The sequence below is a fragment of the Macaca fascicularis genome, chromosome 2 (genome assembly GCF_037993035.2).
Source record: "Macaca fascicularis isolate 582-1 chromosome 2, T2T-MFA8v1.1".
Lineage (NCBI taxonomy): Eukaryota > Metazoa > Chordata > Mammalia > Primates > Cercopithecidae > Macaca > Macaca fascicularis.
In genome coordinates, this window is record NC_088376.1 from 94,237,617 (window position 1) to 94,261,920 (window position 24,304).

At 38.5% G+C, this 24,304-nt stretch overlaps 1 long non-coding RNA gene and 1 pseudogene across 2 annotated transcripts in view; both read right to left on the reverse strand.

Moving 5' to 3' along the window:
- Window positions 1-12,775: 12,775 nt before the first annotated feature.
- LOC135969517 (uncharacterized) overlaps window positions 12,776-24,304 on the reverse strand; it is a 39,623-nt gene continuing 28,094 nt past the window's right edge. Inside the window, exon 2 of the long non-coding RNA XR_010584780.1 lies at window positions 12,776-12,890. This is a non-coding gene — a long non-coding RNA (uncharacterized lncRNA). The remainder of the gene's footprint in view (window positions 12,891-24,304) is intronic.
- On the reverse strand, window positions 15,713-16,738 carry LOC135969681 (glutathione S-transferase theta-2B pseudogene; annotated as a pseudogene). The gene has a single exon (XR_012431818.1). The product of XR_012431818.1 is annotated as a glutathione S-transferase theta-2B pseudogene (transcript).

Consider the following 24,304-nt stretch of genomic DNA (forward strand, 5'->3'; position numbering starts at 1 on the left):
ACTCTGTTATGACAGCCCTAGCAAACTAATACAAATGTATGCTCCAGAATTGGGCACACCGCATTGTACTTCTCATATTATTTTCTTCTTTAATTGTTGCCAGGAAATGGCAGAATGTCAAATCTGGAAGGATCTGCGGATCCAGGCGCACCACCACCAAGCGGTACTCACTGGAATTGCTCGCACAGCTTCTCAACATGCAAGTCCTGAAGCCCCTCCTCGACTGACTGAATCAGTCCTCAGGGATGGGGCCCAAATGTGTGTATTTACAAAACCTTTCCCCAGAATTTACAGGACATCTAATTAAAAAGATCACTGACAGCTCTCACTAAAAAATGAGATTGGAAAACAAAATGGTATCATCTCTAAATAGTGACTGAGCAGTCAGCTTTGTTGAGAATCCTTTCCAGTAAATTGCACCACCTCCTTCTCTAGGTAAAGCGAAGTGCTTGTACCTGTCTCCAGTTCACATCATAAGGATTTCTCATCAGTCCACCCTTAGGACTTTCCTTGCCCTGAAGTGATGATTACGATAATGAATATGTGGATAATGATCATAATAGGAGCTGCCATACATTGAGCACCTTCAGGCTAATCACTCTGAAAAGAGATTTGCATAAATAACCCATTAGTCCTTATAAAACCCTGAGAGGTTTGTTATTATTTCAGTTTTTCAGGTGAGTAAATGAAGGCTCAGAATTAGGTTCATGACAGTATCAGAAACAAAGTACATCCTGGACTTGGAACCCCAAACTCTTGGCCATTTGAAGTAAACCATGATTCTTTTCAAGTGACTCAAAAAGAAAATCTTAGTTTCTAAAGGGATCTCAAGAAAAGAGAGTCATATCTCAAAACCTGGGTGGGCATATCTGTGTTGTCCACATGGAATGAGGCAAACTGTGGGAGAGCAGGAATAGATTTAGACCCACTCGTTGGAGAGGACAGGTACTGAGGGCAGGTATTGAGAGGCAGCCCAGGCCATAGGAAACACATTATACTCAAAGTTCTTGACAGCACCTGAAAGATGATAAGTCCTTGCAAGCTGGAACATAGGGTCCAACAGTAATAAGGTGAAGCCTCTATCGGTGAAGAGAGCCTGGAAGTGACATTTGGAAGTCTGTCACCACCAGTATGGCTCAGGTGAAGAATTTGGTGGAAGTAGCATGAAGGAGAGGGAATGTAGAAAACTGGGTTTGAATTCTATCCCTTTTGGCTACATGGCTTTGGGTAAGTTCCTTAGCTCCACTAAGCCCTGTTTTCTCCTTTGTAAAAAGAGAATGACAGCCTCGTTGGTGATGGGAAAAACTAAAGGCAGTATGACTTCAGGAAGGGCACAGCCTTTAGTGGTCAATGTAGAAAGAATAGGTTATTATACTTGGAGTTTGAATTGGCCAAAGCAATGCTGACTCTCATTGTGTAAAAACTGTGGGACAGGTTGTCAGCACTGGGATTTCACTCAGAGCAAAAGGCAGATGTCAAGAGATCATCATCAAGGCACAGGTAGAAGTAGACTGGCTACAAGAATGGCCTATTTCAGAATCACGAAATGCTTGGACTAGGAGCAGCCTACAGGTGAGGGTCAGAATGTGTGTGTGTAGGGGAAAGGGGAGGGACTGGAAGCATAAGACAGAAAAAAAAAGGGCAAAAATGTGACCCATAAAATCTATATTATCCCACCATTCCTAATAGGATATATTTAGATACAGGAGCTCATCATTTAAGCAACCCTGGCATTAGGACCGAAAGCACTTCCTTTGAAATCAGATGGAGCCAAATGTAAATTTTTATTTAACCTATCAGCCTGGGTTTTTTTTCTCGATGTTCTTCCCTTACATCCAGGCTTTAGCTCTTTAGTCACTTATTCATAGTTCCATGCACAGGTGTTTTTCCACTGTATGTGTACACGTTTTAAAGTCCAGATTCTGTAAAGTTTCACTCTAGGCTTTTATCAAAAAACACACTTTTTTTCTTCCTAATCAAGAATATTTAATGGCTACATTGCCAGAATTTCGCTTTTGAAAGCTTCTCGATAGGAAGAGTACCTATGACGTAATGGGAACTCAAGGAAGAATATATTGAAATGAATAAATGGACCAACAAATGACTAGCTGGATGCAGTATCAAACCACATATGTATTCAGACCAGGGCAGGAGAGAGGAGGAGTCAGATTTATGTCTTTTTGGACATTTTGAAATATAGCTCCCCAAGCTCTAGATTTTATTTGACCTGCCTTTCCTTAACTTGTAGGAATACACACGACCCTTTTCTTTCAAGATTTCTGTCACTTCCATTTCTACAGCTTTTTTCCTCTTGCTTCCTTCATCTTTTCACTAAATTAAGAAGATGGTTGGCTGAGAGAAGGTTTGGAATGAGATACACTTTTTATAATTGAAGAAAACAACATTTTACAGATCTTTAAAAAATATAATAGGCCGGGCACATTGGCTCATGCCTGTAATCCCAGCACTTTGGAAGGCCGACGTGGGCAGATCACAAGGCCAGGAGTTCGAGATCAGCCTGGCCAATATGGCGAAACCCTGTCTCTACTAAAAATACAAAAATCAGCCAGGCGTGGTGGCGAGCACCTGTAGTCCCAGATACTTGGGAGGCTGAGGCAGGAGAATACCATGAACCCAGGAGGTAGAGCTTGCGATGAGCCGAGATCCCGCCACTGCACTCCAGCCTGGGCGACAGAGTGAGACTCCATCTCAAAAAAGAAAAAAAAGATAAAGTAGAGAAAACATTGTTATTATTGGGATTAAATTAGTATGTTACTGTTTCTGGCATATAGTTCAGAGAAATTCCTGGTTTGGGAATACAGAAGAGGTAGTCAGAGGAAAGGTGCTTGGGGTAGTGAGCTTCTTTCACAGCACTGAGCAAGCAGTAAGGGCTACGCTCATCCCAGCTCTCTCATAATATCTTTCCAATGAATTTCTTGTCATTACAGGCAGTCCTTTATGCAATCTATGATTCTGTATGTCACACACTAGAGTGAAACAAAGACCAGCTAAATGCCATAAACCATCCAGAAGCCTTTTTGTTCCTCTAAGGAGACCAACAAATCTATTCTTATTGGTATTCCTGTTAAACCCTTATAAATACTGGTTAGTCCTCCATGGCCATTTAAGAGACTTTTACATGGTTTTTGAAATGCTCTCCAGCCATATTGCTTTTATCTTTTTTTTTTTCCTTTATTGATTTTTCTCCTTAAGACTTTAATTCACTCTTCTGCAGTTGCTACAGTCAAGAGAGAAATTCTGCAGATCACATAGAGATAACATTCCAACCCAGACTGGGTCACACCATCTCACATAAGAATACCAGCGTCCTGCAGATAACCGGTCCTTTCCTGCTTTTCAAGCCCTTTTGGTCTCTCTTTTCATTTTTTTTCTCTCCTTTAGTATTTGAGACTTAATCTTTCTTCAGTCTTATTCTTCATGCTGAGCTCATCTGAAATGTACCAATAATTGCTACCAGCTAAATCTGGTTTCATCATTCTGAAAATTCCTCATTGAAAGCAGCCCTGTGGAATAGGAATCTGATCATTTCTACAAGTTAAAGTGACATTTGGCATGTAGCTTTACCAATACACTATCATATATGTATAGATAATTCCTGAGTGGGTTTGGTTATATTTCTAAGAGGTACGGGCATATAAAATTTAGCTAAATGCTTCAGCAAAATACCATTTAATTCTATTAAAGTATCATCTAAGTGGCAGCATTTTAAAAAACCAAAGGGCAACTAATCCTTTATGGAGTTTAATATTCTGCTGAAAAGCATCTTTAGCTTTGATTGCTAAGTAGACCAAGTCTTGGATACACTAGGAGAATGACTGCCTGATCTACTTCGTCCTCCAGACATTGTATCTATTAAATTCAACAAATATTTTCTGAGTTTCTACAACGTGCTAGCTACTACATGAATATAGAGTTTAAAAAGGTATTGAATATAGAGTTAAAAGAGTCAAACTCACACTTAATATGTATGTATTGTAAGCACATATATGTTTGTTGCAGCATTATTCACAATAGCAAAGACATGGACTCAACCTAAATGTCCATCAATGATAGATTGGACAAAGAAAATGTGGTGTATATATACCATGGAATAGTACACAGCCATAAAAAGAACGAGATCATGTCCTGTGCAGGAACATGAGTGGAGCTGGAGGCCATTATTCTTAGCAAACGAACACAGGAACAGAAAACCAAATGCCACATGTTCTCACTTTTAAGTGGGAGCTAAATGATGAGAACACATGGACACATAGAGGGGTACAACACACACTGGGGCCCACCAGTAGGTGGAGGGTGGAAGGAGGGAGAGGATCAGGAAAAATAATGAATGGGTACGAGGCTCAATACCTGGGTGATGAAATAATCTGTATGACAAACCCCCATGACACAAATTTACCTATATAACAAACCTGCACATGTACCCCTGAACTTAAGATGAAAGTTAAAAAAAAAAATACAAACAAACAAATGATATGAGAAACACATATTTTGAAATATATACTGTGATTGATTCTATCTGGAGGATCAGGGAAGGTTTCCTGAAGGAGGTAACATTTACAATTTTAGATTAAAATATCTTCAGGTAAGACCATTAATTCGTTCCTATACAAGTTCTGCCTTTATCCTTCAGACTGAAGAAATCATCAATATCAGTGTGACATGAAATCACTGATAGTCCTGTAATTTCTAAAGGTACTGGCAACATTTCACAACTCGTTGCAATTATCTTCACAATATCGTTGAACATTAAAGACAAGAGAGGCACAAGGCATGCCTGAAAAAAAAAGTGAAGTTGATTTTAGAGCTTCCTTTCCTTTCTCCTGGTATCTTGTTTCCTCCCCTAGCCCACTAGCATCAACTTTGTGTCTTAATCCAGCTATACCCTGCGATGTGCTAATTGCTAAGTTAAGCATGAATTCCTATCCTTTCACGTGTTTGAATTTTAACTGGGAAAGGCGAGTCCTATTTGCTGGGAAATGCGGAATAGTAAAGCTAGAGCGGTGGAATGATTGACATTAGGGTTGATATCTGGAGAAGTGAGAGCCACCTAGGTCTCTTCCAAGGACTGAATAATGTACAAATCCATGGCACTGTATAGTCAAAATATTACTTACTGGGATAGATATTTCCATTCCAGTTAGAGGGTACACTGGTTTTTCTCGAGGTCACAGAACAAAAATATGGAGTTGCCAGGAATCTGTCTCTTCGCTTCTCTGTTCTAAACTCCCTTAGACCATCCTACATTAGCTCTTAGTATTTATTATTAATTTATTTTATTAATTAAAACAGTTCAGTTAATAACAACATACACTTGTGTCGTGATTTGTAGTTTACCCCCCTGATTTCATGTGATCTCATTTAATCCTCAAAAACAACCAAAGGATAAAACTGAGGCACTGAGGGGTGGAGAGACTTGTCCGAGACTACACAGCTGTTGGCAGGGCTGGCACTGGCCTGGCATGTGAGGGCCTGGGGTCTGTAACCTCTCTCCTGCCAGGGAGGAAGCTACCGATGTGTTTGGGCTCAGCACGCTCCTACAGCTGTCCACTGTGCGCTCAGTTGAAGAAGCCATTCTCCTAGACAGAGGGAGCTCTTCTGTAGTTAAGGATATAAAAAGAGCTGTGTTCTAAGGCCAGCATTTTTCCCCAGTTCCTCTCAAGGTCCATTCAGAGCCTAGCGTCGCATTTCTGGAGCCCAGGCACTTTAACTGTTATTATTTTGGGGTTTATTTTTTTGTTTGTAGAAAGAGTCCGGGACATGTTGCATATTTATGACCCCAAAATAGGAAGTGTGTGATGCCCACTCGACCGCAATGAATTCCAAGGCATAAAGGCCCCAGAATCTCTGGATACAAGAAGTCCCCACTCTGCCATCCCTTCTTGAGTGGTGTTAGTGGACTTCCTATGTGATCCCGAGGCGGAGTCAGCTGGTGTAAGAGTTGGCAACCAGCTCTGCTCCATAAACGGCATTCACTTAGGAAGCACGACTGGCGGCTTCATGCGATTGGAGAGAAAAGGGGAGAGGGGGAGGTGAAGAGAGGAGGAGGAGCCCTCGGCAGAATTCCAAGTTCCGTGGCACAGGCCCCACGGAACTCTGGAAACAAGAATCAGGCTTGGGCTGCGCAGGTTCCAAGTCACAGGGCTTCCATGGCTGGCAAGCGTCGAGCCGGAAATTCAGTTGAATAGAGCCCTAAATGTTTTTTTGTTTGACATTCATGCTTAACAGAAAATGATGAATCCATTAGCAACTCCTTCCGTTGCCAAAAGAAACAGACTTGCACTTGTAGATTGCTTTCATTCTGCGCTATCAAGCCTCTGCATGTGCTGCTTTCTCAAAGCTGACAGTCATCTATCATTTTTAAATGGGTTTAGAGGTACAGTCGTCTTTGTCTGAAGTGTGTGGATGTGTCAGCGTGAATGTGACTCATTAAAACAGACTGACCCAAACAGTTTAAATGGGATCCACAGTAGGGGGAAAATGTTTTATTTGAGGTTTGTTTGGAATTATTTTGAAGTTTGTCACTAATTTTGAAAAACAATGGGCTCATTTTCCTAACTTCTTTTTCTTCCCTGAGATGTGTCTAAGAGAACAAATAGCTATATTATGCACTGTCTCAAAAACATGCTCTTTGGAAATGAAAAAAGTTTCTAGGATTATGAAATGTCGAGAGTTCCCTTGTGCTCTAGAACATTTCACATACTTAAATGACTTCATGAAACTCCCCCAAGTTTCTCTCTCTCTCCTCAAACCCTTATCCCCAATCCATAAATGACATCTTTGAACATAATCTTTAGACCCGTTTTTCATCATTTCTATTAGCCTTTCAAGGAATGCCTTTTGAAGTCAAAGATTTAACATATGGATTAAATCTTCCATAAAATGGGTTTAATATTAAGAGAAAAACACCTGGCTGTATGCATCTGGGTCACAGGACATTGTATTGTTTTAAATGCTTCAAGATGTTCAATAAAATTGAATATGGCCAAACTCATCTCCAATGTGGGCCTGTGCGCCCTCAAACCTGTTTCCTAATGGCTCTTTCTCTCTCATCTTGCATCAGTATGAAGTTCCTAAAGCAATAATAGAAGGGCCAATAGCAGAAATTAAGCTCCAAGAAGATTTATATATATCAATGAAGACAAAATTAATTTATTAAGAGTTTCATGGCAATTAGTATAATTGATCTTCCAAGTTTTCTCTGTGGGCACAGAGGGAGATATTCAAAATGTTTAATACCTACAAGTCATGGGCACAACCAAGCAGAACAGACACCGTGGCAGGGTCCTGGAAGCCCCTTGCTGGATGCAAGAGATTAATGGAGCCCCAGCGTTGACATCAAGGAAGCTGGGACAGTGTGTTGGGGCAGGAGGCACTGAGAATACTGGTTATTTATTAACTCGTATAGACAAATTTCAGTATTTTAATACGCAGCTGTACCAGTGTGTATTGGCTGAATTCCAGCCATACTTTTACTCCTTCACTGCATAAACTCCTAGGATTTGAGAAAACAAAAGCAGGAATACCTCCTGTGTTTGAGCATTGCTGTATAGCTTCCCACTTTTTTTCATGTACAACCCCAAATAAACTGAGTGTCTTCTAAGGCATCAAGCATATTCAAGCTGTTCCCATAGGAACAAATTGTTGGTAAAAGTGAAGAATGAGGATTAAAACATTTAAAAGGGTAAAACAGTAATTACGGTATTATTTAAACATTTTTAAAATAAGCATAGTTTCTTAGTCTTCACCCCATTTTACCCAGAAGACTTCTGAAGTTTTAGCACTGCAAGGCACATTTGTAGAATAAAATATGTAGAATGTGTATTTAACTTATGTCATACCTTTCCTTTAAGGAACTAAAATGAGTTGTCATAATGATTTGACTTAATTAACCAATTCAGTCATTCCTTGCCACCACCACCACTCCCAAAAAAAGGTAATTCAAGGCAAATATTATGATACCCATTTGCACTGGAAATGCAAACAAATGCAATCTTTAAGATCCTAAGCCTCTAGCCAACCAAAGACTAGCTCAAATCCAGCTCTTGCATCCAAGACTGCTTTGATTGAGTTATTAAGTGATCCCACAACAAGTAACATCTATGTAGGAAGAAGGGGAAATGTGAGCACTCTAAGACCTCATCCTTTAAGGAAGTATAATTGGATGTCTCTTGTGTAACTTAGGCCATTTCAGAACTTAAGATAAATACACATCAAATATAAGAGGGGAAAAGAGGAATGCATTGCTTTTATTCCACTGACAGAAAGAAAAAACAGTTTCTATTGAAATACACACAAATATATTTTAAAACATTTATTAAAGAAAACACAGAAAGACCAAATGGGATGGACGGAAAGTTATATTCCCTCTAAAGTTACTGAGAACTAAAATGCAGCAATTTATTTCCAATTTTCGCAGATAACACGCACTATAGCAGGAGAATGCCTTTCTGTTCGAAACTCCTATATTCAAGTCTAAAATATTTTATTTAAACTACCAATTTATGTGCTACATACAACTATATCCTCAATATTTATTTTAAATATTATATATACTTTATAAAATATTTCAGTACAGTTACTGAAACTACAACCACATGCATTTTATTGAATATCGAAAGATAAAATGCAGGCTTTGGAGTCAGACTGTGTGAGTTTGTATTCTAGTGTGACCACTTTGTGGCTCTTTAACCTTGGACAAACTTCTGTCTCTGGCCCCAGCTCATAGAACAGATCTATTAACATCACGTGGTGAGGTGATAAGGACTAAATAAGATATGTTTGTAGAGTTCCAGCATACTGAATGGTAGAGAGTAGATTTTTGGGGTTCCTCCCTCTCCCTGATACATCTTCCTTTTTCTCAGTGAACATTTACCTTTAGCAATCAAAGACATTAATGATTGAATATCTGGTCTTTCTACTGCAAGGTTAGAATTTCTTCAAGAAACAATGTCAATGCAACTTCAGGAATACCTGACCCCTCCTCCTGTTTTTAACCACTCAGAATCTGTCTCCATCCTGGACTATGTGTAGTTCCCAGTATCATATTTTCTGATGGTCTTAGAACTTAAGCCACCATTCCCTGCCACACTGATACCACCTTGCTGATTACTTAACCAAGTGATTCCTTTCAGGTGGAAGAGATGTACCCGGGACCTCTGTAGAAGCAGGTACAAGCTACCAAAATTTCCCACTTTATTTGTTTTGAGTTTGGAATGAGCAACTACTAGGAAAGGAAGAAAATTTTATAAATTATTTATAAAATCACATTCATTTAAAAGCTAATTCTACCCTTGATTGAATTGCAAATAGAACTAAAATCTTTCTTGGTTCTCATATTACACCTTTCCTTTGCTAGTTTAGGCATTTGTGACCTTTGGCTTTATTAATTTATTCAGAAAGTATGTATTGAGTACCTACTATGTGCTGGATGCTGAGTAATTTAGACACAATTTGTGAATTGTGTCTTCTTCAAGTCAAGTCTTCCTTCTTCCAGTCTTGTGGTTCTCAAACTTTAGTGTGCAACAGAATCACCCGGAGTGATTTGAACGCATTGATTATAGACTACTCCCCCAGGGTCTGATTTAGGAGGTCTGTGTAGAGGTCTGAGCATTCACATTTTTAATCTATGGGTTCTGGTCTAGGAAACACTTTGAGACCACTTTCTATATTGTTTCTAATCTATTTGCCATAACGATCACATGCATTAACCTCCTAAAATATAATGTCACTCTATAGAGTAAAAACCCTGTTTGGTTCTCCAATCCATAAAATAAAGCCTTATCAAAACCTTCAGGATATGCCATTCAAGGTTGCTACTTTTCTAGCCTCTCCTTCTGATGATGATTACACATGACAAAATACTCTCCACTGTACTGTTCCTTTCTTAGTTAAGTTTAATGCTATGCCTATCAAATATTATATTGACCCTTTTGGTTCTTTGGAAGCTAAAAGTTTTGAACTTTTCATTTATTAAACAAAAGAAGAGAAGGGGTATCTATTGGCTTTTGTAAGTATATTGGCTCAGTGGGCACACAAAGCAACCGTTTAGTAGTAGAAAGAAGTAATAGCATGATGGAAGGGAACCCTGCCAAGAAGGCCTAAACACTGAAAAAATGTCTTTAAAAATACAGATTTAAATTGAAGAAGTATCTGATAACACCAGTCAGTTTACTCATCAATAGGCTGTTTTTGTTTTACAATTATGTGTCTGAAGATAGTAGCAGGAAAAGAGGCATCACTGTGCAAACATTAATATCTCACACAACTGCATCAAAGAGAAAAAATAGAACATTAGCTTTCATTTTCATTCAGTGATATTAACCTAAAATAACTTACCGTAGTTTTGTTTGAATTCACCAGGTAAAGTTTTAGTATGTGGTAATGACTACGAAGGAACATTCAAAGTATTATACCTATTTGTGTTGACACACTTTGTGAGAAATGTTGTTTGAAATATGCATTGAAATAAAGCATCTCCAAATAACTTGAATATATACCCCGGTATCATCAAGAGACAAACTATGCTATTGGATTATTAAACTCATCTAATTAGGGAGAACTGAAGGTAGAAGAGGAAATGGGAAGGAGAGAGAAAGAGGTTATATATGGACAGATAAAATCATGAATGGTAAATACAATTTTTCTCCCTTTCTCTGAAAACTTGTTGTGTTCATAGTTGTTATTTTTGAAGACATCTTATCTATGGGCAAGCTTCTACTTTTTCACTGCAGAGAGGTGGAAAAATATTAGTAATAAAGACAAGCTTAATAAAAGTGCTTTGGAGTGTTTGTGTGTGCATGCACGTGCATAGGAGGCTGGGGCATGGTGGGAGGCAAGCCTAAGCCTCTGTTCTGTTCAATATGATACCTATTTTTGTTTTGTTTTATTTTTATTGACTGTTCATTTGCTTTTTAAAAACCTTTGTTTGACATTGTTCAGAGAAGGCCCAAGAGCGTGTCCCTACATTTTCGGCTAAAGAGTCATAGGATGACTGGGTGGTTTTCCAATTCCTCCTCCTAGGGCAGCCAGCAAACTGGCCATATTCAGGCTCTCCGCCACTGCTGAGGTCTTGAACAGGCTCTGGAAGAAACAGTTGTCTAGAGGGATTTGTGACAACTATAATCAAACAGCACATTTGTAAGATTAGTGAATGAATTCCACTGAATGACATCTGATGACCACCATGTCTTCAAACCATTGGAAAGACAGCTTGAAAAGACAAGCCTAAAATTAAACTTTTTTATGATTATCCATATTAAACACACACACACGAAACAGCAATCATATGCATAGATCCTCTAGTAGTGGCCTGGTACGTGCAAAGAACACTGGATTTGGAGTCAGGCACACTTGGGTTTGAATCCCAGCCTTAGAGCTGAAACTATAGATGTATTCTCTACCTCTGTTAACTGTAAAACAAAAGTGGTGCTGTGTTGCAATTAAGTATACTAACACATATAGTAAAAAACGCCTGGAACAGAGTCTGGCAGACAGTAGGAACATAGCAATTAACAACAGTAGCAGTAGAACAAGAAATGATTTGATAATTTTTTTTTGGATAGGGTCTCATTCCTGGATTGTAGTGGCATTTTCATAGCTCACTGCAGCCTCAAACTTGTGGGGTCAAGCAATCTTCCCACCACAGCCTCCAAAGTAGCAAAGAATTTAGGTGCATGCCACCATGCCTGCCTAATTTAAAAAAAATTTTTTTTTGTAGAGGCAGGGTCTCACTACATTGCCCAGGATGGTCTCAAACTTCTGGACTCAAGCAATCCTCCTGCCTCAGCCTCCCAAAGTGCTGGGGTTACAGGTATAAACCACTGCACCTAACCTGACTTGAACTTTTATATATAGCTTTCCTTGGAGGTCAGTCCAAGGGTGGAACTAAATCTGGACTACACTTCTAACTTCACACACAAACTTTTACACTAAGATTGTTTAATGCATACTTGCTGTATAAAGGAAAGAATGAATGAGACAAAAATAATCATACTTCTCTAAAGATTATCAGGTTGACAGAATAAAAGTTTTCTCAACAGGTGCTCTGCCAGATGTATCAATAAATGTTTTTCAAACACCTACTAGGTGCAAGACACTGTTCTTAGAGCAAAGAAAGATGACTAAGAATGATATTAACTTTATAAACACAGTGGCTTAACCTCACCAATTGTGGCTTCAGATAGAATTACCCACAGTGCCCAAGCTTCACCTCAGATCAATCAAATTAGAATCTCTGGGAATGAGATTCAGACATCAGCATTTTTCTATATTCCTGTGGTGATCCAATATGTAGGCAGATTGAGAAGGAATGGTCTAGGAGCTATGTGGGGAGATAAGATGAATGTGGGTGAGTAATAATAATGTGAAAGATAAAGGAGTATTAGTGGAAAAATAAGTATCAGAAGAATTAGAAAGCATCTAACAGCAAGAATATCCATACAGAGATTTCAAGAAAGAGTCAGCATTTGAGCAAAGTTTCCACAGATGCTGGATTAACACAGGTGAAACATGGACAGACATGAGGTCCATGGCAGTGGGGTGGCAATATACCATGTGAAAAAACAGGAGATACCAGTAGTGTCTTGAATACACAAAGAATAATGATGGACTCAGCTTTATTTCTAAACTTTCATTTGCACACAACAACCCTGCCCCTGCCACATTTAAGTTTAGTTTTACAACTATTTGGACAATCTTAAGGCTCAAATTTCTAGATTTTTTTTCCTTTAGATCTTAAGTTCAAAGAACATAGACATTATTCAACAACTCTTAGATATTTTTATTTTATATCCTAACAAAGGATTTGATGTGACTTACAATTTTATAGCACTTGTAAAGTAGCAATCATTTTGAGGCAGAACAGAAATCACCTAGGAAAAAAAGCATTATTGTGTCAGGAAGCTACAACGATATTGTTTCTGATATTGAGTATTAAATATAGCCCTGAGACTCCCGGCAGTCAATGCAACAAGGGAAATGTGAAGCCTTACTCTCTTATAAAGGAAGGTATGTAGTTTATTTGAAAGGGAAATACTATCTTATTGCTAAAGTCTGGGAGGAATGTATTACATATGGAAAGCACATTGCATAACATAATGAAAAATACCTTTAATTCTCTTGTTCATCTACAACTTGGAGAACTTCGCTGATTTCAACTCATGCTGAGACTAAGGTCTCTCTAAGGTGAATTTTTAATTCACCTTCGTTTGCTGAGATTAATCAGACCAAAATGATGTGCCCATTCTATTTAGAGAAATGTATACCTGCTACAATCGCTCAACATGGGAGAAAATACCAGCACTGATCTTTCCACTTTCTGGCTTTGTTGATGTCTTAGCATACACAATCTGTAAACCTTGTATTTTAATTCCTCTTTGGTGCCAAGCACAATGCTTAAAGAATCATTTGCCCACCTATATTGTTCCAAATGCATCACATTCTTAAAAGGAAACATGGTTAGTAAAACCCTCTTGAAATTTAAGGCATTTGAAGGAGTTATATTCTTAAGGCATTAATTCATCATATTAAGGTATATAAGCAAATTCTTATAAGCTTTCACATGCCCAATTTGGCAAGGGATCATCCATATGAATAGTCCTTTGTTTTCACTCCAATGATGTATACAGGTTTTCACAGAACTCAAATTGATTCTAGCAATTATTTAAAATTCCTCAGAAATACCTTAAATCTCATATTTTCATTTCTGAGTAGGGACAATGCCAAAATGCCAACAGCTGAGTACTTTTAGATTAAAGGCAACATCCCTTTTGACAGCCTTTCACACAGATCCCGGCAAACAGCAATTCATATAAATCACACACATCTAGTGTCTCACTTTATATGACCTGATGGGGAAATCCTGTGGTTGACTAGTGGAAGATATGAACCTGGGCAATAATTTCTTGAGACTGCTTCAAAGCCAGTCCTACTCAAAAACGATGCTACATGCAACAGGTCATGTTTTAAGTAGACGGTTGTACGTTGAGGTCTATTATTGCATTGCCTTGTAAGATCACATATCAACTTTTTTGACACTTTTAATTATAGCTATAGCAGCAAATTATCTCATACCTATCTACATGTCTACATTTTTAAAGTATTGCCCTTTATTTGAGAAATTCTCCTCATAAATATACTGAGTTATTTTCTAAGAATGCACCTAATGTTGAACCATGCTCTCTTGTTTCCTCCTCAGACCAACACAATTTGTCATGTACAATAACTGGATGGGGTTCAAGATTCAGTCATTGAACATGAACAGAAAGACATGGAAACAGTTTCACATGAAAATGCAGGTCAGAATCAACTTGCTGAATTTTCCAGAACAGAGATGGCAAACACGCTTATACACACTAATGCTTTTTACAGAAAGTGGACATAAACTAATTGATCACACACGTTTCTCTCCAAGAGTTTGGACATGGTCTCAGAACTCTCTTCAACCAAGGACATTATATAGACATTAATGATTAATCAAAGGGGCACTTTGTTGAAACTTATTTGCCATCCCTCTCCTAAATCCTCACATTGGCATAGGCCCGGGAGGGAACCAACCCAACCCATCTTAACAGCCCAACTCAAAATTATATCAACCCTTTCACAAACATCTCTAGCAAGTAACCAATCACCAACATGCTGAGTGAACCAGACACATGCAAAAGGGTCCACAAACTCACGTGCAAAAAGACTGAATGATTAACTGACTGTAAATAAGTAGAAACAACTAGAAAGGTATGAATTACCTTCTAGGTAGACTTCTATTGCCATGCTTACTATTCAGTCTTATCACAGCTCTTTGAAAATAAAGGCAGTGGAGGTGGAGTTTGGGAGGAGGTGAGGTTAATTGCTTTGTACTTTATTTCCTAAGAAGAATATTTTATACCTAGGAGTGAACTCTCAACTCTCTGGCATACCTGCATTACTAGGAACAGTGTGTAGAGCTCTCTAAGGATAGGGCAGTCTAAAAATTATCTTAATAAAGGGAAAGATGAGTTGGGAAGGGTCCAGGGATAGAAGAGTCTGGGGAAGGGGCAGGAGTCCCATGCCTTGTGGTTCAGTTTTTACTGTGATTATTCTTGTCCATTCAGTTCCCTTATCCAACTTCTGTGACATCAAACCCCCTCTTCCTTTTCTCTCCAAAATACTGGATCTTATTGAACTAATTAAGGAAATTTACACTAAAGTATAACTAACCAGCACTTTCAGAAAACATTTGAATCCAAAAGAAAGACTTGTTAATGTAAATGAACCTCTAAATTTTGAATGAATCTCTAATCACATAGCTTATCATCTCTTAATTTCCCTACCCAAGTCAATTAGTGTCCCAGGAAATAAAATTCATGGTATTTGCTATCATTTCATAAATTGCAGCTAAATGCTGTATCTTTCCTAAACCTTAAAAGTTACTGTGCCTTCCAGTATTCCAGTGTCCATGAACACTTGAAAATCTTTGAAATGTTTCTATTAAAAATATTGTACCCTAGAAACTACAAATTCTTGCAAATCATCAGCATTGTTTGGGGCGGGGGTCGGGGGAGTTAAATAGCAACTTTCCTTGTGAAGTTTCTAACTATTCTTCATTCAGTGTAGATCTTTTTTTTTTTTTTTTTTTTTTTCCCTATTCAAAGTGTTTGGAATCTTTATTATATTTAAAACACTGATGACATTTACCAATTTTTGAGTGTTCTTCACGTTACTGATTTGTAGGAGTTTTTTATGTATTGCAGATTTAGTCTCTTACTGGTTATGTATGCTGTACCTAAGGAGAAGCAGCACTGCCAAGGACACAGTCTTGCCTGTGCAGAGCTTCACATGAAGCTGGAGACAAGGGACTGGGGCAAGATGGAAAGATAAACAGGGGCAAGTAAGTAACAGAATGAATCCTCATGGCGAATCTCCTGGGCCCCATTCCAGACCCTTCAGGGGATCCTGGCAATTCGAAGTAGCATAGTCGGATAGACCTCTGGTGGGGGTGTTGGGAGGGTTTTCTTGGCCGCCTGTTCCAGGGTGCTCAAGATGAGGCTGTGGGCCTCCTGGCACAGCTCAGCACCCAGGAAAGCCTCCACTCGTTCACGCCATGCTGCCAGTCGTGGCCGTCCCTTGAATAGTTCGTAGCCGACAGCCACCGGCTGCATCAGCTCCTCCAGCGCCATGAGATCAGCCAGCGTCACCTGCTGGCCAGCAAGGAAGAGCCTGTCCCCCAGGAACTTGTTCTCCAGCCATTGCAGGGCCTGGTCTATGGCAGTCCTGTTGCGTTCCACCTTCTCTTCGGGCACCTGGACCCCAATGAGTGGCCCCAACACCTGGACCCACATGGGTACACCAAAGGTGCCGCGGATGCAGTCAGCATGCCAACCCAGGTACTCATGAACACGGGCACGAGCCTGCAGGTCAGATGGATACCAGTGGTCCGCCGTCTGGTACTTACAGCTCAGGTAAATCAGGATGGCTGAGCTTTCGGTCAAGATGAAATCACCATCCTTGAGCACAGGCACTTTCTGCAGGCTGTTGATCTGGAAGAACTCCTTGCTTCTGTGCTGCCCTTTGATAATATCCACAGTGCGCAGTTCGAAGGGGATGCCATTCTTCTTGGCGAAGATGTAGACGGCGCGGCTGGGCTGGGACAACAGGTTCAGGTACAGTTCTAGGCCCATGGCGGGGGCTGCAAGGACAGCGGGGATGGCAGTGAAGGCGCTGATGGCGGTGTGGGCAGCGGCTCCATTCAGTGTAGATCTTAACCAAAGGTCAGTTGTTTAGCGGCAAGATGCATATACTCAAAAGCAAAGACACAATCACAAAAGGAAGTAATACCAGCACTTCTAAGATCTAAATAACATTGCAGGGATTATTCTAATTGTACTGGTGGCCAAAAAGACTGCAGTGATTATTCTAGCGTTCTATGTGAATTTTATTGGCTGAACCACATAATTTTTGTAGTCAAGGATATTTGGAAATTGTAACTGTGACAAAGATTTTTTTTTTTTAATAAATATGGTATATATACTGTCTTATCTGATAGCTGTTCCAGATATTTATAGGAAACTCCTTTCTTCAAATGATTTGGTGAGGCATAGTCATTGATGTGCCCTAAGCCTAATGGAAAGCAGGCAAAATGGAATAAATGTTAAGTCATACACCCAATATTAAATGTGGAGTTGATCACTTTTATGCCTAGGATTTCATTCAGCCCCTTTGGTTAATAATAATAATTAATGGCATGCCTCAAAAGATTAGAAAACCAGCTCCTTTGCATTTCAAATAAACCAAGTCTTACAAGAGCACAAAGTATGAACAGGTAATTTTTGTCATGAAAACGTTCATCTTTTTCTTTCATACACAAGTAAAAGTATCACGTCTCACGTTGAGTTGATGAGAACACATGAATCTCTGATCACCTGGTACTTTAAGAGCAGATTCTGGAGGACTCGTCCATTCAACAAGTTTATTTGTATGGTATAATTTCTAACTTTATTTTTCCCCTGAACCCTGGGGCGAAAATGTCACCTTCTGCTACCATGCTAATTCAAAAATAAGAGGCAGGTAGCTGTCCCTATGGTGACAGAGTCTCATTTTACCCCCCAGTCCATCTCCAACCTGTTACTAAATTACTAAGCACTGGAGCGATGCATCAAAGAGCACAGGGAGATGCTGTTAAGGTAATGAAACCAAAAACCATTCACTTAAAACATGTTGTGTCAGCTTGGAAATAAGGGTGAAATAATCCCTTTATTTTCTATTGCCATCCTTCTAGGCAACCACCTAACAACTGTTCCATTTTCTAGGTTACAGAACCAGGTCCTCACCCTGCACAAAAAAAATTACCTCCCAGAGGTGGAACTGACTTTCTAAAGCTCTTGCAGTTTGGGCATAAAAAATATTTTTTAATATGCTCAAAAACATGTATTTTGACTTTTTCATATCTTCATTATACTATATTAAAAATAAGCAGTTAGACATACTTTCTTTGGAAGCAATTTTAAGTGTCTATTAGCTATAAAAAGCAATTACATTCCTTTAGAGCATCTAAGAATCCAGGAGGCCAAGAACAAGATTTTTCCCTCAGTCATGGTTTTCAAAGGGTCGGCCAAGAGAATTGGGACAGGCTGCATTCCTTACTAATAGTGCACCACAACACGCTTTAATATCCTGCCGAGAAGAATCTTTTACTTTGAAATTTAAAGTCTCATCTGACAGGACCCATGCCTGCAGGAGCCTCAATTTATCTGCTCTAGAGGAAGAACGGCAAAATCCAATCTGAGAATCCAAACCTTTGTTTCCATGGTGAGGTTTCCAAAAAGCTACTGAACATTCAATTCTGCCCACTATAGTTATGGGGTGCGGGTATATTTAAGAATCTACCTTAAGTTAACACAAAGGCACACAAAACATCAGTCATTTCTGCAACTAGAAGCGAGGTCATTGTGGGATGACATTATATTTACCTTGAAAGGTATTGGGATTGTGTGCACCTGTTCACTTTTCTGAAAAATGAAGGGGTTGAACTAGATGATCTCTAGGGTCCATTTTAGGTTACACTTTAACTAAGAGGTTAGCTAACACTAACCTTGATCAAGTCACTCAGCCCACCAATGTGTAAATTTCCTTCCAGTTCTAAAACCAATCCACAAATCTCTATATTATTTTAGGGGGTATTTTTTCCTTTAATATAAACAGATAATTTTAGAAATAAGATTAGTGTTCTCCATACTATCTGAGATTGAGGGTGGAGGTGAAGGGTAAGGAGCAACTTTTTGTTCCAGTAGTCACCTTTATGGGGAAGTAAGATGGGCAAATAAATAACCAGAATTCAGATCAAGGAAAACAGGTTTAAAAAGGTAAAAATATGGTAATAAAATAAAATAATAACAATTGTGAAAAGCAATATTTCCCTTTGAAACTACTGTCATAGGTCTTTGCCTACTTGCCTTTTTAATGTCAAAAGTCTCTTCCCAAGCAGCCTTAAGTTTTTCAATGAACATACAACTAGCTTTTTCAAGAGTCATTACTTGAAACTACTCCTCCACCAAGTTTAGGTAGACTTGGGCCCAGTATGAGGTTTTCCTATAGACTAGGAGATATATTAATTAACCTGAGGCCCATGCAACAAAATAAAATTCCTGAAGGCAAGACAGTGTGATGTAACAAAAAGGATGTGGAATTTGGGTTTAGAGGGCCCAAGCAAAGCAAACTTTGTATTCCTCACTCTGTCCTTTTCTAGCCGTGAAGTTGGACAGTGCTTTGAATATCTCTGGGCTTTGGTTTCATCATCTGTAAAATGATGGATAATTACCCTCCAGAAATTATTGTCATAAGGATTAAATGACATAATGGGGTAAGTGGTACAACTTCAATAAATACTTCAATTACCTGTTGAATTTATTCAATTTCAATTCAATAAATGTTTACTAATGGCCTACAACATGCCAGGTACTACATAAGGTGCTATAGATTAAACGATGGAGGGAAAAAAAAAACACCCCATGCCATTGTTACTCTCTGAATAGAAACAATCCAATATGGCCATTGGCATCTGAAGAACTGACTTGTCAGATTAGACATCAGATGCTATGCTGCTCACTTGTTCCACAGCATAATCTTTAAGAGGAAACAGTTGTTTAAACTGCCCAATCACACCATTCTTCAGAGGCATGATATTCTCCTTTGCTCAAGAAATACTGACAGATCAACTGCTATATGTGGAACACAAAAGTCTTAGCTATAGTTTTTGCTGTTAGGATGTATATACTTCTATAGGGAAAGAAGACATTAACCTATGGCAAGAGTTAAGAAAAAGATGTAACTAATTAAATTTAGGAAATGCTCACTATGTCTTCAGAATTTTGCTAGGGCTCTAGAGGATAAAGTAGGAAATATATATGGCTTCCATCCTCAAGGTATTTACAGTCTATTGGAGAGAAGGGAACTAAGGCACACAATTTGCTCCTACAAAATAGTGCATGATTATATGTCAGATGAATTAATGAGATGCCTAAGCAGAGGTTCTGTTGTTGGCGCTATAGGAACTGTGGGCTACTATCCTCAGAGAATGATCTAAGGAGAAGATTAGGTTTTGCTGAACTTTTAAGAATGGGTAGAATTTTAAATAGATGACTATGACAGTAGAAAAGTTAAGGTTAGGGGAGCCTATATCCAAAAGTCTTCATGTTAAAAGAAAAATGAGCACTGCATATTCAGAGGTTAAGGAGCAATATAAGATCAGGGTGGAAAGACAGGGCACCTTCCAATGGTAGAAGAATCTACAGTTCTACAATTTAGTGTTTTAAGTTCTACAGTTTACTGTATTCTACAATTGTTTTCCCTTGGTCCTGTGGCAGATAGCCGAGAAACCCACTGTTACTTCGTGTTCCTGTCAATTGAATGCTTAGACCATGAATGACGCGTTCCACCAAAATGTACCAGTTATTATTATTATTATTATTATTATTATTATTATTATTATTATTTTGTTACTGAAAATATGGCCAAAGTTGAAACCACTCAGTCCATTAAATAAGCTGTATTTTAGGGCCTAATTACCATTTGACAGTGAATAAAGCGGGGATACATTCAGACAAGGCCCAGAAAGGAAATTGGAAAGGGGGCAAGGGATCTGGTTCTCAAAAGTGAGGTTGTTTTTACATTACTGTTTCCTATTTCAAAATACAAAACAGTGGGGAAGTGATGGAGCCAGATGTAAGGAAAGAGATCAAGAGTTGAGAATATGGGCACTGCTTCTGGACACTCCAACTTACTCAAGCTAATATTTTACTCCTTTAAAAGCCATGTTTATATACATTATCTTTTCCCCAATACATGCCTTTGCAAGTGACTTCTAAGTACATATTAAAAGTTGATACATACAACCTTTTCAAATAAAGAATCAATAATACCTGTATGAATGGCTGAGTGCACTTTGAATTAAAAATGTATGCATATATTTACTGAGCATTATTGAGCCTCGGTGAGAACCTTAAGGTTTTTCTAGAGTGGTGGCAAAGGCCCAAGGCTCTTAAACTAACTACTCCACTTCAGTCATCTGGAAGTACCAGAGATATAGAATTATAGAGAGAATATATAGAAAAATAGAAAAACCGAATGAAAATAATACAACTCTTTCTCTTCTAATTTAGTGTCTAATTTAAGCATTTGAACGTTTTTCAAAGTAGTCATTATCTAATATGATGTTGTTTTGGCTCAATTTAACTTAAGAAGTCAATTTTAATAAATCTGTCTATCCTGGAACGCTTATGCTAAATATTGCTGAAAAGGTATATATAACAGAAAGCCTTGAGTTTCTCTGTTTGTAAGATGATAAAAATTTATCATAATTTGAAAATTCTTCTATGTCTTTTTCTACAACCCAGCTACCTAACAGTATCAGGAAATAGGAACAAAGGAAAGATAATTTTAGATAGTTAATGTGCCAGTGGTAGGTTTCTCCCTGCAAGCAAAACCTGGAACTTAGCTTTAGATGGCAGATAATTTCCCCCCTCCCCTGCCTGCCAACTTGTTTGTTGTTTCTAAACAAGCCCTTCAGTTGATATTTATTTTTAATTTAATCTACAGGTCCTTTGTCTATAATTACAATTTATTTGAGCCAGTCCTTTGTGACTGTAAGTTTAAAGGTAAAAACGTTTTAACCAGGTGCTTTTACCATTTTGTTATTGCTATTGTCAAAAGAGTAAGAAGGAAGGAGGAAGGAAGAGCACATAAGGCAAACATGTCATGTTGAATACCTAGATCAGAGAGCAGAGCATATGTCCCAGAGGCAGGCTATCGAGTGCAAATCCACAGTGCACTAGGAGACTTACTATTGGAATTCAAAATTACAATACATCTCTTTTGCATGAAAAAGTTCTGCTACATTGGCAATGGCTAGTACTATTGAAGACCTGCTCACCTTTGACCCAGCAATTCTAGTCCTTGGTATATAGATAGAAAAACTTTCATACTTAGGCACACAGAGACATGTAAAAGATTTTAAAGAAATATAAACAATGCTGACAAACAACATATATACTCATCGTTAACAGGGGAATGGATATAGCGTGTCATGGTCATACAACTGATAAAGTAAAGGGAATTAACTAGAACTCTGTGAATCAACATAGAAAAAAGCTCACAAACACAATTTGAAGCAAAATAAATAACACTTGTACAAGTAGATATGTGGCATATTACCAGGTATTGAAACTTTTAAATTGTGCAAAACAACATTATGTAGTGATTATTGATACAAACATATGTGGTAAAAGCATAAAAGCAGTGTAGAGTACTGAATGCAATAGTGGAGGGGTAGACAGTGGACTTCACCTATGTCTGTAAAGGTGTATTTCTCAAATAATTTGAAGCAAATATGGCAAAATGTTTAGAAAACCAAACAGGGATACTTAGGTATTAATAGAGTACTGTACTTTTCTGTAAGGTTGTAATATTTCATTTAAAAAAAATTGAACAAGAACAAAAGCTTACTGGCCTCGATGAATTTTTTTTAGGTTTTAAAAATTTTATGTACCACATTTCTTTCTTTTTCTCTTCTATTTAAGTTTTTGCTTCTCCACAAGCATATGCAAGAGCTTTAGAAAAAAGATTTACTAATAATTCTTCAAAGAAATTAAACAGGGAATCACAAACAGAAGAATCTTCTACAGTTCTAACCAGATTATTTTCAACTGGGCTGAATTTTTGAAATGATAGGTCATTTGTCACACATATTAAAGTTAGAGAATTTGAAGACTTCCCAAAATATCAGAGCCCAGAAGGCTCTGAGGATGCTCCAAGCATTTGAAAATGGTTGTCTATTTTCTCCTCAATCATTTCTAGGGGCTTTCACTTCTTAAGTTTAACTAAACTTCTTCCAATATTGCACCCCCCATCAGTGTCATTCTGGAACAACATATTCTCTTTGGGCACATGTGCACTGTTCATTTTTATCTGCATCCACTTTTGAGAGCTTTTAATAGTTGCCTTTCAGGCTACACAGTAAGGTTTGCCATTCTCGTGGAAATATGAATGAACGCTTACTTCCTTTCACCTGTAAAGTAAACTCAATCTAAGTAAATCAACTTATAAAGGGTTGGTCTGGCCCCATGAAGTTTCCATTTGCAGATGAAAGTTTTCAATTTAATCAATCTGTACTTTGAATATAATCAAAAAAGAAAGAAGACATCAAGGTAGGATTCCTCTTATTAAAAATATATTTTCCATGGTTACATTTCTCTATTTTCTTATTTTTATTTCTGAGGAGCTCAGTGTCATGTAATCTTCAATAGAATGGAAAATTCTCCAACCAGCAATAATCCAGGAAGACATCAAAAACACCCAGACAGAATAAGGCTAATATTTCTTCACCAGGTGTCTAGCCTCTTAATCTAGTGATAATATCACATTCCAAAGGAAAAGGCACTGAGACCCTCCCAACTACTGCTCTAAGCACTTACTTCTGCACCTAGGATTACCAGCTTGTTGAGCAGCAAACATTCTCACCTGCACCTGAGGTGGGGGCTGATCTCCAGTTGCTGAGAACAGCAGCATTTAAGGAGTAAATGAGAGCCCAGGAAAGCTTTGGTTCTTTAGAAACCAAAACTCAGCAGCAAACTTGCTGGTTTCAGGTGCAGGTGTCAAATTATCTGGGGATTCATTTATGCTTCCTGAGACTGTGGCCTTTCTTTGGAATTTAGAATTTAAAAGGTGGTCTTTTCTGAAAGGGTGTATTTTAGGAGGCTGTATTTTATAGGTGTGTTTCAGATTCAGTTAAAAGGATGGCACGGCACACCCTCCTTGTCAGAGGATAAAGCCGGAGACTCCTCTGTGGGTGATATCACATCAGACCCTGAGTAGGGCCAACGGTCTGATCTGATAGAATGCTTGGTGAAGAGAAGTACAGGGAAACAAAGCAAAGGACATTTTGGATCCCATGTATTGTCCTGTTGCTGTGAACTCACCTTAGACAACACAATTTCCCTCTGAAAAATAAAGCGTGGCTATCAGAATACTCTTTGTAGGATTGCTGAGTGATCACTCTGAGGCTGTCTTATGGAGGAGAGGACACAGAAATGGAGTAAAAAAACATGGGTTCTAACACAACTTAGCCACTAAATTGCGGTCTACAGCATCGTTATCTGTACCATTAGAAGAGGAAGGGCCTGAGTCAAGAAATCTGAATTCCAGCTACAACACGTTGGAATCACTTGGAAAGTTAAAAAGTAACAACAATGCCCTGGCTGGCCTCTCCCTAGAATAACAGAATTAGCATCTCTGGGAGGTGGGCCTTGCATTAGGATTG